This window comes from Chenopodium quinoa, unplaced genomic scaffold (assembly GCF_001683475.1).
Source record: "Chenopodium quinoa cultivar QQ74 unplaced genomic scaffold, ASM168347v1, whole genome shotgun sequence".
NCBI classification, from domain to species: Eukaryota; Viridiplantae; Streptophyta; class Magnoliopsida; order Caryophyllales; family Amaranthaceae; genus Chenopodium; species Chenopodium quinoa.
In genome coordinates, this window is record NW_018744633.1 from 4,574,275 (window position 1) to 4,591,682 (window position 17,408).

Consider the following 17,408-nt stretch of genomic DNA (forward strand, 5'->3'; position numbering starts at 1 on the left):
TACTTAAATAAAGTATAATGTGCAAACGATAAATTTTTAAATATCGTATCAACTAGGTTAGTTTTTTTTACATTTTAGGGTTTTGTGACGCACATGCTTACATTGATATGAATGATATTTTGTATTAAATTTTTTTTATATCAAAGAATACATATCACTTTTTTCGCTTTTTATTCAATACAAACTTTTTTTTTCACTTCTTATTGAACGTTTTATCAATTTTTTTTTTTTTTGTAAATGTATATTATTGTAGTATTTATCATAATGCATGTATAGATGACTGTCATAATCAACTAATCTTTTCCTCATGAATTTATATAAGTATTTAGTTATATATAACTTTAGCATCGGTAAATTTGATTTCATTCTTTGATCTCTAATCTAGCTAATTAAAACTTCTAATTTAATTAGAAAGCTTTGTTTGCAATATAGTATGGAGTATACACTTATACTTTCTCAAAAAAAAAAAAAAAAAAAAAAAAAGATACACTTATACAGTAATACAATTTTCTGTAACTATTTTCTAAAAACATCAATCAATACAAGGTCTTTTTTTTAATTCCTTAAACTCCGTTACTAATGTGCTAGTTTTTTTTTTTTTTTTTTTTTTTTTGAGAGAGAGAGATTACTTATTTGCTAGGTGATACAAGAACAGTATTGCAAATTCATCTAAAGCTGCAAATTAAATAATGGTTATAATGCATTAATTGTAGAATTTTTATCAAAATAAAGAAAATGGTATAGTGCAAGAAGTTTATATCTTAATATTTTTTGATATGAATATGATGGATTAATTGTTCCAACATATAATTATAATAAGTTGGTAATATGAAATTTCAGATTATAGCAAACCCAATAATCCTACTTCATTCATTTTGTTTATTCTTGTATATAGTTTATCAAATTAATTTAAAGACGGCCAAAGTTTCAATTTGTTATTTTGACTATCTACATGAATAGTAAGTAGGAAGAACTTTATGAAACGGATGGAGTAGCTTGTTACTCGTGTGCTAGATGATACATGAATAGTGTTGCAAATCCATCAAAAGCTACAAGTGATGGTTATAATTGTTCCAACATGTTAAAAAGCTTGCTCAATTTAAAGAAAATGTTGGTGCATGATTCTCCAACCCTTCAAAGGGAATAAAAGAAGCTTTGAAAGAATGAGCACATACTCCATTTAGTGTGGTTCTGCATAGTTTATGCATGATTTGTTATAAATTAATAAACAAAGAATTTCATATACCATGTAATTAATCAATGCATGCTACAATATATAGCTTCCCACTATTCTGAATTCTGATACACTATTTACTCTTACCTCAATTATTGCAAATACAACATGTATTTTTTAAATTCTACCTTCATCATGACTCATGAGTATAAGTATAGTAGTGTTATAATATCTCCAATCAAAATTATTTTATGCTACTTTTTTTATATATAGATTGAATTGAGGTTTAATTAGTTACCCTAAATCAACTAAAGTACAAGAATCAAGGTTGGCCTGGTTTAGTAGTTGAATCGAAGAGGTCCTCTTTAAGTGTTTTTACCTCTATGACATGAGAGAGGTTTGCTTCTCACTCCAGGCAAGTGGACCTATTTTAAATTTCCCTAGCCAACTTGTAATAAGGGACTTCTCCTTACCAACTACAGAAGATAAATTAACTAAAACTACAAAGTATAATTTGTGACCGATGTCTTTTTCTCAATCACTCTTCATCATTATGTTGCATGCATTTTGAGGGCAAGGTTAATTTGTACTTCGTATATATGAAGATTAAAATCATCCTTATCATTTTGATATATGTATGAAAATGATTACTCAAAAACCAACTAATACAATCAACTATGACCGTTCTTCTAAAACCTAATTGCCGATCTAGTAGTGATTTAAGGTGAAAATTTATTGTGACTGCATGGTAGTTAGCTAGGAATATTTATCTCAAATCTATTTGCTTTGATAGTTGCAACATATTACAACATCGAGGCATTATGGTCCTAAATTGCACCACGCAATTTTGTATTTTTTTTTTTTAGTTAAAATTGAAAACAAACTTCATCATTTTACGTTGAAACCCTATATATATCATGTACTACCCCTATTTTAATATAGTACTAAGGTATTATTAGTATTAAATTTATGTCATAAAGTTTATGACTTGTTGTGAAAGTACAGAAGATGCATGCTATAATATCGCAAACTTTAGAACATGGGTGTCGACATTATATGTTCATCATTCAATTTGATCTCCTTTAATTTGGCAGTAACTTGGGTACAATTGTACAAAGAACAAGATCGATCGAATTAATAGTGGTTCAATATTCAATAATCATGCAAGACGTACCATTAATTATTATATTTCACCTTTTATTTTATTTTTTGCATTCTCTCATGATCTTGATCACCAATGTCGGTGTTATTAGTCATACACGAAAATAAATAAAATGATGAGCTAGTTACGGTTTATATATATTGGGTTATAGTAATATACAATAGATCCCTTTTTCAAAACCAATTGTCACATATATTATACTTGTAGATGTCTAGATTAAAGTTGTCACTATACTAGTTACTTTATATAATTAAATAAATAATAATAATAATAATAATAATAATAATAATAATAATAATAATAATAATAATAATATGATGATGAGCTATATAATTACGGTTTATATATACTAAAATTTGTGAAATAGTGTTTATATAATTAACTATATATATGGGTAGTTGTATCATTGTATGCTTACTTAACTGGGATATTTTGTGATCGGATCATGTTATATAATTTATAATTGCAAATACATTTAATCACTAACTAAGCTATACAGTACATAAGAAGGAGAAAATAATAGTGTTGGAGATGTAAATGAAGAAGACATCGGCCTTTTTTAAGTTGTTACTCAATAAAGCTTAACATCAAATTCCATTTATATTACTTGTTTAATTTGTAACCTCTTTATACTCAAAAGGCAACAAGCTTAAAATTGAGTGAGTTTGAATAAATTGAATTTTACTTTTTTTTTTTTGAACGGAATTGAATTTTACTTAATGTACGAAATAAATTGAATTTTACTTAATGTACGAAATGTTATAATCACCACCAGTGTCTTCATCCCCAATATCACTAGCTAAAACAAGTATAAATTTATAATAATTTGCATGTAATAATTATTTGTTATCAAGTTGTGCATCTGATTAGAAAAATCAATGATCCACCATATCTCACCGTCCGTTAATTAAGTACGTATGTGTAATCAACTAACCATTAATCTTTATTGTAATTTGTTACATATATATACGTCGTATATATTGTTGTGACGTGATTTATTTATAATTAAACAATAGTCTAGGTCGGTTTTCAAGTACTACGTGCAAGTATAATTTAATAAATACATTTGTGAATAGAATCAGCATTTACTACTGTATATTACTAAATAGTACAAATCTCTACTTGTATGATATGAATTATTACTTAGAGCTGTCAAAAGTTGACCCGATCCGAAATATCGACTCAAATTCGATTATTAACCGATCCATTTGAACCCGAAAAAATGGTGACCCAAACCCGACCTGACCCAACCTAAAACCAACCCTAAACCCGAGTTGACCCGAGTATGTGAGACCCGAACATGAACTGACCTAGAGATGACCCGACCCGAACGTAATAACCCCGTAAATTATTGACCTAAACCGAACCCGACTTGAACCAAAATTAACCCAAGCCCGTTTTAACCTGTCAAAACCCGAATTTAACCCGACTTGTTATTAACCTGACCTGAATTCAACACGACTCGTTCCTAACCCGACCCGAAATTTAACCCAACATGTTACAAACCCGACCTGAAATCAACCCGACTTGTTATTGACCTGACCCAAATTCAACCCGACTTGTTATTAACCCGACCCAAATTTTACCAGAGCTCTTACGTACTAACCCGACCGAAAAATTCAACCCGATCTGTTACTAACCCAACTCGAAATCAACACGACTTGTTATTGACCCGACCTAAATTCAACCCAAATTGTTCCTGACCCGATTTCAAATCACCTTAAATGCAATTTAGACCACCTTATTATTGTTAATCAAAGCATTTTGTCTAGGGAGACCAAGTTGGTCTAGGCCAACAAAAGAAAGGAGCATTATCCTCAAATTTAAGAGTTAAATATAGTATATATTTGTTGTATGGTCAAAAGAGATAATTATCTTCCTAAATTATAGACTACAGTTCTCTAGTATATTACCATATATATTATAGTCAAAGGAAATAATTAGCTTGATAAAAATGATAATTATCTATTTATACTTGAACACGAATATCACCCGAAACCTCCAAAATTTCTCAAAAAGCGAGGATATTAGTCTTCAATTTTGGAATTTTTTGACTTTTTTTCTCCCGGATTTAAAAATTGCCGAAATGTTTAACATAGTCCCTAATACTCTCCGAGAGTCCAATTGGCAGGTTGGAACCATCCAATTTGTCTTTAAATGACCAACTTACCGGTTTACAACTTGCACCGATTTCATCAACTCAAGCCTACCATGAACATTTATGACAACAAATAATGATCATAAATGGTTCCAAACGGCATTATATGAACCCGAGATGTATCCCATACAATTTCAAGACTTTTCAACACCGAGCCCCGAAATCTCTAAAATTTCTCAAAAAGCAAGGATAGCCTTCAATTTTGGAATTTTTAACTTTTTTTTTCGCCCGCATATATAAATTGTCAAAATGTTTATTATGGTCCCAAATACTCTCCGGGAGTCCAATTGGGTGGGTGGAACCATCCAATTTGCCTTTAAACGATCAATTTACCGGTTTATAACTTGTACCGACTTCATTAATTTAAGCCTAACACGAACATTAATGACGACAAATAATGATCATATATGGTTCCAAACGACATTATATGACCCCGAGAATTATTCCCAAGAATTTCAAAACTTTTCGACACCGAGCCCGAAACCTCCAAAATTTCTCCAAAAGTGTGGATATAGCCTTCAATTTATGAATTTTTTGACTTTTTTTGGCTCGGAAATAAAAATTGTCGAAATGTTTACCGTGGTCGTCTCTAATACCCTCCGGGAGTCCAATTGTGTGGGTGGAACCATCCAATTTGCCTTTAAACGACCAATTTACCAGTTTACAACTTGCGCCGATTTCATTAACCCAAGTCTACCACAAACATTTATGAAAACGTATAAAGATCATATAAGGTTCCAAACGGCATTATATGACCCCGAGATGTATCCTTATAATCTAAAGGCTTTTCGACACCGGGCCCCGAAACCTCAAAAATTTCTCAAAAAAACGTGAATTATGAATTTTTTTTACTTTATTTCGCTCGAAAATAAAAATTTCCGAAATGTTTACCAGCCATGGTTCCTAATACCCTCCGGGAGTCCAATTGCGTGGGTGGAACCATCCTATTTGCCTTTAAACGGCCAAATTTACCGGTTTACAACTTGCACCAATTTCATTAATTCAAACCTACCACGAACATATATGATAACAAATAATGATCATATATATATGGTTCCAAAATACATTATATGACCGGAATGACCCCAAGATGTATTTCGTAGAATTTTCAGACTTTTCGACACGTGGTCCCCGAAGACTCCAAAAATGCTCAAAAAAATTTTGACTTTTTTTCGCCCAAAAATAAAAATTGCCAAAATGTTTACCACGGTCTCTAATATCCTCCGGGAGTCCAATTGGGTGGGTGGAACCATCCAATTTGCCTTTAAACGACCAATTTACCGGTTTACAATTTGCGCCGATTTCATTAACTCAAGTTTTACCATAAACATTTATGACAACATATAATAATCATATATGGTTCCAAACGGCATTATATGACCCCGAAATGTATCCCCAATAATCTAAAGGCTTTTCGACAACGTGACCCGAAACCTCCAAAATTTCTCAAAAATTGTGGATATAAGTCTTCAATTTTTGAATATTTTGACTTGTTTTCTCATGTAAATAAAAATTGCCGAAATTTTACCATGGTTCCTAATACTCTCCGGGAGTCCAACTGGGTGGGTTGAATTATCCAATTTACCTTTAAACAACCAATTTACAAGTTTACAACTTGCATCGATTTTTTTTTATTATTTCAAGCCTATTACGAACATTTATGACAACATATAATGATCATAAATTATTCCAAACGGAATTATATAACCCCGAGATGTATCCCCTAAAATTTAAAGGCTTTTCGATATCGGGACTCGAAACCTGCAAAAAAATTTAAAAAAACATGGATATTGCCTTCATTTTTGGAATTTTTTTTTTTACTTTTTTTGCCCGAAAATAAAAATTGAAGAAATGTTTACCGTGGTCCCTAATACCCTCTACGAGTCCAATTGGATGGGTGGAACCATCCAATTTGCCTTTAAACGGTCAATTTACCGGTTTACAACTTGCACCAATTTCATTAACTCAAGCCTACCACAAACATTTATGACAACAAATTATGATCATATATGGTTCCAAAAATGGCATTTTATGACCATGAGATGTATTCCCTAGAATCTCAAGGCTTTTCGATACTGGGCTCTGAAACCTCCAAAGTTTCTTAAAATGCGTGGATATTAGCCTTTATTTTTGGAATTTTTAGACATTTTTTGCCCGGAAATAATAATTGTCGAAATGTTTAACATTCTCTCTAATACCCTTAGGGATTTCAATTGGGTGGGTGGAACCATCCAATTTTCCTTTAAACGACCTATTTACCGGTTTATAACTTGCACTGATTTCATTAAATCAAGTCTACCACGAATATTTATGACAACATATAACGATCATATATGGTTCAAAACATCATTATATGACCCCGATATGTATTCCCTAAAATCTTAAGGCTTTTCGACACCGTGCCCAAAACCACCAAAATTTCTCAAAAAACGTGGATATAAGCCTTCACTTTTGGAATTTTTCTACTTTTTTTCGCTCGGAAATAAAAATTGCCGAAATTTTTACCATGATCCCTAATACCCTCAGGGAGTCTAATTGAGTGGGTTGAACTATCCAATTTTCCTTTAAACGACCAATTTACCGGTGACAACTTGCACCGATTTCATTAAATCAAGCCTACCACGAATAATTATGACAACATATAATGATCATAAATGGCTCCAAACGACATTATATGACCCCCAAGATAAATTCCCTAGAATTTCAAGACTTTTCGACACCGGGCCCCGAATCCTCCAAAATTTCTCAAAAAACGTGGATATATTAGCCTTCAATTTTGTAATTTTTGACTTTTTTCGCCCGGAAATAAAAATTGCCGAAATGTTTACCATAATCCCTAATACCGTCTAGGAGTTCCATTCGGTGGGTAGAATCATCCAATTTGACTTTAAACGACCAATTTACCGGTTTACAACTTGCACTGATTTCATCAACTCAAGCCTACCACGAACATTTATGACAACAAATAATGATCATATATGGTTCCAATCAGCATTATATGACCCTGAGATGTATCCCATAGAATTTAAGAGTTTACCGGGCCTTGAAATCTCTAAAATTTCTCAAAAAACGTGGATATTAGCCTTCAATTTTATTTGGAATTTTTTGACTTTGTTTTGCCCGGAAATAAAAATTGTCGAAATGTTTACCATGGTCCTTACTCCTTAATATCCTACGGGATTCCAATTGGGTGTGTGGAACCATCCAATTTGCTGTTAAACGGCCAATTTACCGGTTTTCAACTTGCAATGATTTACCGGTTTACAATGGCCAATTTAAAACTTGCACCGAACCCGACTTGAACTGAAATTGACCCTAACCCGTTTTAACCCGTCATAACCCGACTTGTTACTAACCTGACCTGAATTAAATCCGACCCGTTCCTAACCTGACCCGAATTTACCCATGTTACAAACCCGACCCGAAATCAACCTGACTTGTTATTGAACTGACCTAAATTCAACCCGACTTGTTATTGAGCCGACCCAAATTTTACCAGACCTATTAGTTACCCGACCCAAAAATTCAACCCGATCTGTTACTAACTTGACTCGAAATTAACACGACTTGTTATTGACCCGACCTAAATTCAACCCAAGTTATTCCTGACCCGATTTCAAATCACCTTAAATGCAATTTAGACAACCTTATTATTGTTGATCAAAGCATTTTGTCTTGGGAGACCAGGACGGTTCAGGCTAACAAAAGAAAGGAGCATCATCCTCAAATTTAAGATATATATATATATATGTATATGTTGTATGGTCAAAGGAGATCGATAATCATATTCCTAAATTATAGACTATAGTTCTCGAGTATATTGTCATATATATTATAGTCAAAGAAAATAATTAGCTTGATAAAAATGATAATTATCTATTTATAGGTAGTTGAACCAGAATGACCTGACTTGTAAATGACCCGACCTGATTGTAACATGCAAATTATTAACTTGCACATAACTCGACTTGAATTCGAGACTGACCCGACTTGGAAATGACCCAACCTGATTATAACCCGCAAATTATTGACTTGAGCCGAACCCGACTTGAACCCGAGAATGACCTGACTTGAAAATGAGCTGACCTGATTATATCCCGCAAATTATTGACTTGAACCAAACCCGACTCAAACCCGAGAATGACCCGACCGTATTCTAACCCGCAAATTATTGACTTGAACCGAATCCGACTCGAAACCGAGAATTACCCTAACCAGTTTTAACCCGTGAAATCCCGAAATTAAACCCGACCTATTGTTCACCTGTCCCGAATGTAACCCGACCTGTTATTAACCCGACCCAAACCCGATAAGAAGTATGACCCGACGTGACCCAACTAAAGCATGACCCAACCCAAACCCGACCCGCATAGGTTATGGAATCAATCCGACCCACTCTTACCCGACCCGTTTACCCAAATTGACAGCTCTAGTATTACTGTGTAAAAAAAATGAAGTATTAATGATATTATTTGTTTCATCTCATCTTAATATATATATTGACTTATTTCACACAACATAATTTAAGTTCTTATGAGTTACATGAGTTACAGAGTATAAACTAAAGTTCTTTCTTTAGACAAAATCATTTAAGACATAACAATTAGTAGACATTTCAAATAACATAATTGAGATCATTTAAGAAATTATACGTTAAACAAAACATAAATATCTAAACCTAAGCAATCAAAAGGTTACTTGTTTCAAGATATTTAAATGAGCAGATTCAAATTATAAATACATTCGGATGCATAATAGAAATTTAATTATTTTAATAATACAAACTTCTAGCTTTGGGGTTGAAGATGTTCGCTTTTTTTTAAATATACCCCCACTCCACCTTAATTTGGGTAATATCAAACCTAAAGTAGAACAACAATAATTAAATACTCCAAGTTAAATAGGGTAACAAATTGACCAAGTTAGGTTTAGGTTTCGTATACGTACGGAAGAGTTGCATGGCTCATCTCATATTAATGTTTGCGTGTGGCTAGCGGAAGCCTCACCAATCATTTATTGACCGTTTTTTAGAGGGAGATCGTTGATCATTTTTCTGATTATAGTATTATAGATGCTTTTTGTTATTTTGCATTCACACCTTGCATTGTGATTTTTTTCAATTTATCTTACTTATCATGTACTTCGTAATTTTATGCAAGAGTCATGCATATTTCGATTTTCTTCAAAGACCAAAGTCGTGACAAGTATGTGTCGTATCACATACTTTCTTATACTTCGTATTAATTAAGTTAATAATTAGGTTGTTTTATCTAAAGATGACAAGTTCAATTTTACAATTTCACATGTATTTTTCCTTCTAAAATAAGCACATATATCGTACATTATTAATTACTAGGTTAGGTTGGTTATTGACAAAAAAATTATGTACGTATATACTTATCAGTGATCATATATTGTAATATCTCGTTTTTAGTCATTAATTTTTGTCAATCTCAATTGTATCCTTGAAACGGATATGTTTACCACATAAAAACTTATAGTAGAAGATTGTATTTTTTAAAAATATTTACAAAGATTATATTTTGCTATTCTATTTTCCATATTAATTAGTTAATTGAATGTGAATATTTTAAAATGGTATGTGCCCATTGCATACATCTCGTATGCTTGTTGTTTGCGTGTGCCATGCACACGAACATAATTAAAGGCGTGTGTCGTGAACATGTTGCTCTAAAAAACATTATTAGAATGAAGCTGAAATTGCATACTTCTTTTTGTTGTGCATTATATGAGTATAATATTGACTTCAACTTCCAATTTCAAAACAACTGCTTCTATTTATTATTGAGAATTTGAGAGACAAAAAGGACAAGTTATATGCAAGTTTAGTTAATAATAACTTAAACAAACCCCTTTTTTCCAAAATAAATGACACAGTCGTCAACTTTGTACACATGTTAATACACTAATTTTGATTTTTTTTTTATTTATTAATTAAATATTAATAAAAATTATTATAGAAATTATATGATGAAATTTTAAATAAATACCTATCTAACAACATATTTTATGATAAAATATGTTTTTGTTAGGGTAGTTTAAAATTATGAACATATAGCTAATACATAAACAGTGAAATTATTTGGGAGCGGATGGAGTAATAATGTAGGAGTTGGCCAATATTTCTATCTACTTCATCTATGCACGTTGGACAATACAATTAATCCCAACTTACATGCATGTATGTTATTTCTTACGTCTATGAATGATTTGTTCTGTTTTTTAACAGACTCCAAAATATATTTATTAATCGTTAGTATCTCTATTAACAAAATTTCACATATTACAATCTATAGATTAATTGGAATTTGGAGTAAGTATTCTTTTTTTTAAAAAAAATTGGATCCGAAACATATACAACGGGACAGTCATTTATAGACGGATAGAGTAATTTCTTACGGAGTGACACTAAGATGAGATAGCATTTCCTTGAATTTTCAATAGCATCCACGTCAAGCAGGACAATTCAATTTACTTTTAGACATCCACGAAATCACGATAAACCAACTTAACAGTTTATCAAACAAGTAAAAAAATTAACGCAACTTTTTTCTTAGAGATTTTTTTTTTTTTTTTTTTTTTTTTTTTTTTTTTTATCAAACAAGTAAAAAAATTAATGTAACTTTTTTCTTAGAGATTTTTTTTTTGTTTTTTTTTTTATCAAACAAGTAAAAAAATTAACGTAACTTTTTTTTCTTAGAGACTTGTAGGACTAGAAATAGTCATACTCTAATTTTAAACTCATCATTTGAACACACACATATTAATAAATGAATACGTACTTACCTACTTAATCTAAAAAAACAATCTAATCAATGAAAGAGATTGCTAGCTTTCATTTTCTCACGTCACATTACTTAACGATTAACAAAATTATATAAATTCTTATATTTATATGATTTACAATCTTGAAACATATGTGTATATAATACTTGTATTATAATACTATGATTAATTAACTTGTGGGTCCAATTAATTACATCAGATAGTGTGTGGGTCTCCCGTGTTATAATACTCTTTTCTTAGGCACCTCACAATTTGTAATTTTGGACCTTTTCTTAAATCCATTCATTTAATTTATCTTTATTTTAATTATGTAAATAAATATATACAGTTTTTTTTTCCCTCCTAAAAAATATGGCTTTTGCCTTTTACATGAAGTGGAAGGCCAAGTTGGTTTATTAGGGTTAATAGAGGTGGAGAATTTGATCGAGATTGAAGAGGGCTTTCAGAAAAAGGTTTAAATAGTGACGTTATCTGTTATCCATCACTAATTGTCATCTAATGAATCATTTAATTTTACTATAAGTTTTTTTAAGCTAAATACCATTAGTTAAATAAATATAAAAGTTTAAATGTTAAATTACAATCCGATTTTATTCACTTTATATTCATTTATTTCAAGAAAAAATAATTCAAAAAATATAGATCCAGTTTGAATAAGATTATGTAGAGGTTAACAAGGGTTCTCCAATAAAATTAATTATAGATTAAATAAATTTAAATATGTTTAAATTAGTGAAAATCAAATACGAAGTAAAAAATATACATATGCGGCGTCCTTCTTTTTTTTTTTAGGCGTCTATATTAAATCTATGATGATGAAGTGGTCTATTACTATTCATGACAAACAGGTTAGAAATGTGAATGTCATATTAAGAAAGATAGAGTATTAATTAAAGTAGAATTTTGCAATACTTTTGATAATTTAAACTTTAAAGTAGCAAAAGGAGGAATATCGTTGACATGACCCATCTATCATACAAAAACTATCACTATATGTTCAAATACATGTCAATTACTAAAAATAAAAAATAATAATAATAACTATAATGGTTTATAATAGTGTAACGACCGTTTAGTAGATGACCATATAGTATAGTAATGCAAATGAATTTGTAGTAAATCAAGTTTCATGCTCATGATAATGCTAGCTCACCTCAAATTGACAAATTCTTTTTAGAAATTTTTATATCCATCCTCCTAACTCCTCCTTTTAAGTAGTATGATGAAAAAAATGAATAGAACACATTACACATACTTGAGATTAATCTGCATTATCTCGGGGATTACAATGCTAATTACCTTCCTACTTTACACTTTAGATTCACTCCCAATACTACCATTTACAACTTACAAGTATATATTACTAGCTGTCAAACAGGACGTAAAGGTTGTAATTAGCATTTAGTTGGCATGTCATCACCTATATTAGAATTAATTTAGAAAAGGAAAATGTTATATATAGTCCTTAGGGCTACATATAAGCATTAACATTCTTAAAAATTGTTTAAATTTAGAAAAATCATAACAAAAACACACTAATTACACTGATCCACGCGTGTTTTTGTCATAAATTTCTAATTTTATACAATTTTCAAGAGTGTTTTTAATACTTATACATAGCCCTAAATAACCATTTAAAAAACATATCAACTCCTTTTTTTTTTTTTAACACAAAAAAATATCAAACTCACGCATCAATGATGTAATTAATGTTTAATGTATTTTTATATATATATATTTGAACGTCAACTTTCTATCATTAGATAAGAAGTCTAAAATATGTGATAACTACTCCCTTCGACTTTTGGTCTTTATGTTGCTCCTATTACTAAAGACGAAGTAAGTAGTAGTTATAAGAAGTCTAACTACTTTCTTAATACTTGTAGTTATATTCTCTTACGTGTGATCATTTTTATCCGTCTTTGTTGATGTATATGTAGTACGAAAAACGTATTCAGACCAAATTAAAAAAAATATTTTATAACAATTTTTTATTGTATTAATACTAAGAGTTTGTTCTCATTGACTGGACTGAACTGAACTGTACTGAGCTGAGCTGAGCTGAACTAAACTGAACTGAACTGAATATTTTATAAGAGAAGGAAATTAGGAGCTGAACTGAATTGAAATGAATATTTTATAAGAGAAGGAAATTAGGAGCTGAACTGAACTAAACTGAGCTGAGCTGAGCTGAACTGAACTGAATTTCAACGTAAGAGAATAGGCCCTAAGATGGTGTGCGTTGAATTGCAAAAAGTGAAACAATAACCTATACAATTTAAGATTGATAAATGGAGTAATAGATTTAGGAGTTTTTTTTTTATTTATTTTATATATAATTGACAACATAGATTTTCAAGCTTAATATCATCCCTTAACTCAGGGTCTGTTCACATTTACTTAATTTCATTTCAGTTCAGTTCATCTCAGCTCCAATTAGTTCAGTTCAGTTCAGCTCTAATCAGTTCAGTTCAGTTCAGCTCTTAATTTCCCTCTCTCATAAAATATTCATTTCAACTTAGTTCAGTTCAGTTCAGTTCAGCTCAGTTTATTAAATGTGAACAGGCCCTCAATCAACCAGGCAAATAAATGAAATCGCGGTATAGGCTAATAGTCTATAAAAATTGAACATGCATGCAATTACAAATTATTTGTTATTTTATCAAAATAATCTAATTTATGGTTTTAACTTATCAAATTAATTAATTGATGACGCTTGTAATATTCTATTGTCAAAAAAAAAAAAAAAAAAAAAAACGCTTGTAATATAAGAGAGTGCATGAATACCTAGGTCGCAAGTGCTAGTGATCCACTTGACACCTTTTCAACTTTGAAGACGAAGATAGTGAGAATTATTTCCTTTTTCTTACAAATGAAGATGTTTAATAATAATGAATATATTCTATATTGATATTTGATATAATAATGATAATGAAGTTTGACTATGGCTTTTTGTTCGTCCATCCATTTTGCTTCGTTTCTTTTTATCCCTTTTCCTTTTTCTTTGTTACGTCCACTCTTGTATCTCGAATTTTGTCTTTTCGATCATCTTGAAATCGTACTTTGACTTAGCAAATCGATAAAAAGCTCTATCAAAAAAAAAAAAAAAAAAAAAATTATAATGTCTTTAAGGCCAGCCTAAGCCACAATCATATAAACGTTAGCTCCATATAGTGTTTATGTGATTTGGGTCAATGATACATACTCAATAATCACACATTTGTAAACTTTGTATTTTTTTTTCTCTAGTTTGATGAAATCTTATTAAACCTTATATTAAATTTTTCAAATTGGGTTCACAAGGTCATTGGACCCTCCAAATTTTAACTTGCACAAAATCACTGGTACTGAATTAAGGGTTTTTTTTTAAAAAAAAAAAACAAGATCATAAGTAATGCGCATTTACTAAAGTCAGACAAATTACCATGATGAGTTCGGACTAATTAATAAACTAGTTGGGATCGTAATTGGAGGAAAGCTTGGAATGAGAGACGTGATCTAGCTCAGCTCGATATTGAGGGTGATACAATTAGTCACGAGGCTAGCAAATGGCTCTTCCAACAAACGTTGTTACATACTTACATCATAGAAGGGCTCAAACCCGAAACTTGTTCGTTTTTCAACTTAAATTCTTCAATCCCTTTCCAACTAATTCAACCACAACTTATAGGTGATAATAATCTTTACGCGAGTTGCTTTATCACGTCCCTTTTATTCGTAACAAAAACTTATGAAACATCTACGACCATAAATATATACTACAAGTTGTTTTCAGAATCTGGGGAGTGTGTCTTCCACTCGTCTTAAGATAAAGTTCATCTTATTCTTGATCCTAATATGAGTAGGTAGCGTTTATTCTAATACCCACTTTTTTCTTCACATTAGAAAGGGACGAAAACAGAAAATATCCTCATGTTAATTAATATTCGGATGAGAAATACTAATCGTGTAGTGTTCATGTTGTTAACTTGGCCTAAACTTCTTTAATCTATAGATTCTTAATTATATGCACTGGGTGCATGTAAAATTAGGAATATATATCCATTGATATTTTCTACTTGATCATATTATAATTTTTGCTCAAGTTATTTCAAAGTCTTTAAATAGAAGCGAACGCTGTTAATCGAGTAAAAAGTAATTTTAAGTGCAACTACCTCCTTAGCTACCTCAAGTGCACATAAGAATCTCTCCAACTAACTTCTCTATTCTTCATATAATTTTGGAGTCACGTATATATTTTTCCTGTCCAACAAAATCTCCATCACTCTATGTTATTAATATATTACACTCTTGGCAAGAGAATAATCTTTTAAGACTTTTTCTTATCTTTCTTTCTTCAGCCAACAAAAAGGAAATAAAGATATGACAATATTCATATTCGCCCGTATATATAAATGAGTTGTATGATAAAAATAATAATAATAATATTATATATAAATAATTAAAAGTTTAACTTGGAGAATATCCTTAATGGTTCACTCTCATATATTTGTATTTGGAATATACTAATACAACCTTCACGAAAAGTATCATTTTTAGTGTAGTAAAAAATAAGAGTACGTACTTATTAACTACCGAGCCAAAAATAATAATTAATTTTTTTTTTTTTTTTTTTTTAAAAAAAAAAAGGGTCTAATGCTATTATGCTAATAAGGATTAAGGAGTGAGGATATTCACCGGCCCTTATCATACCTCCACCCCAACTTCCAATTCATGAAATTTGTTCCACCATAGTCCGTAGTTGGTTGTTTTTAATATCCTTGAAAGGTCAATCAGATTTAATTGGATCTTTCATCTAACGTACATTAAGCATATACTAATACATTCATACAACCTTAAAAGTAACTCTAGATCTTCCTTTCCGATGGAAAATGATCAATAAATTTTCAATGGGCACAAGCTTTTATAGCATCCTATCAACCTTTTACGCTAAATGATCTTATTAAGACAATAATAGTTACAACGCACATTTTATTATTTTATTAACAAAAGTAGTACTCCGTAATATAATATTAATAAACAAGATGAGTTGCATACTTTTATGTTTGGGTTCAATCATGGACTAAACATAAAAATGATGTGTGCTTTTGGAAGAAAATTGGGTGGTCATTAGTTGCCAGACTTGCCACTCATGCAACTATGACATGTACGGCTGGTATCATGCACGCCCTAGACATCAATTTGAAGGGCTTTTTAGTTTTTAATACATTAAAAAATCGTCTAAACCTATTGTTAATTTGTCACCAATGGAAGAAATATAAGTATCTATTATTTGTCACAAATCTCACAATATCTATGAGTCCTATTGCTGATTCAATTTGTTATATACAGCCCGTTACATCCAACTAACCTAAAGTTAATTTTACTCTATATTTGAATATTTGATGATAAAATGAAAAACAATCATCAAAATAAGAACAAATACTCATGGGTATATGCAACAATCTTCAGGGTCTGTTCTCATACGTTTATTTTCAGTTCAGTTCAGTTCAACTCCTAATTTCTTTCTCTTATAAAATATTCATTTCAATTCAGTTCAGCTCAGTTGAGTTCAATCTATGAGAACAAGCCCTGAATCATGTCATTGGTTTTTGTAAGTAAAAATTGAAAATTGTATTAATAACACAAACAAATAGAATTAGGAAGTAAGTTATAAAGTATTGCTTTCTTACCCCCGTTTTAAAATATTTATTTAGTACGTAGTCTTTTTTTTAAAAATAAAAATAAAAATACTTATACGTCTACACATAGTAAAAGTTTGTAATACATTTCTGATATATTATTATTACATGTTTTGTCTAAAAAAAAAAATTATTATTACATGTTTTTATTTAGAAACTTTTATTATTACTTCAGCACCTTTTTTATTGAAAAAATAACTCAATACGACTATTATGCCCTTGTTAGCATATTTTACTCTCCATAAATATCTACATTATATCCACGTATAGCCTAAATTGAATAGTTATATAACTATTGAGCAATAATACACCACATAAGAATAAGAATCAAGCAAGTTATTTTTTCCTGATCCAAAAAAATCTCTGTTGAAAATGGAGTTACTGTACAATTGTACATGATTAGGTGAAACATATCTGGCCTCCCAA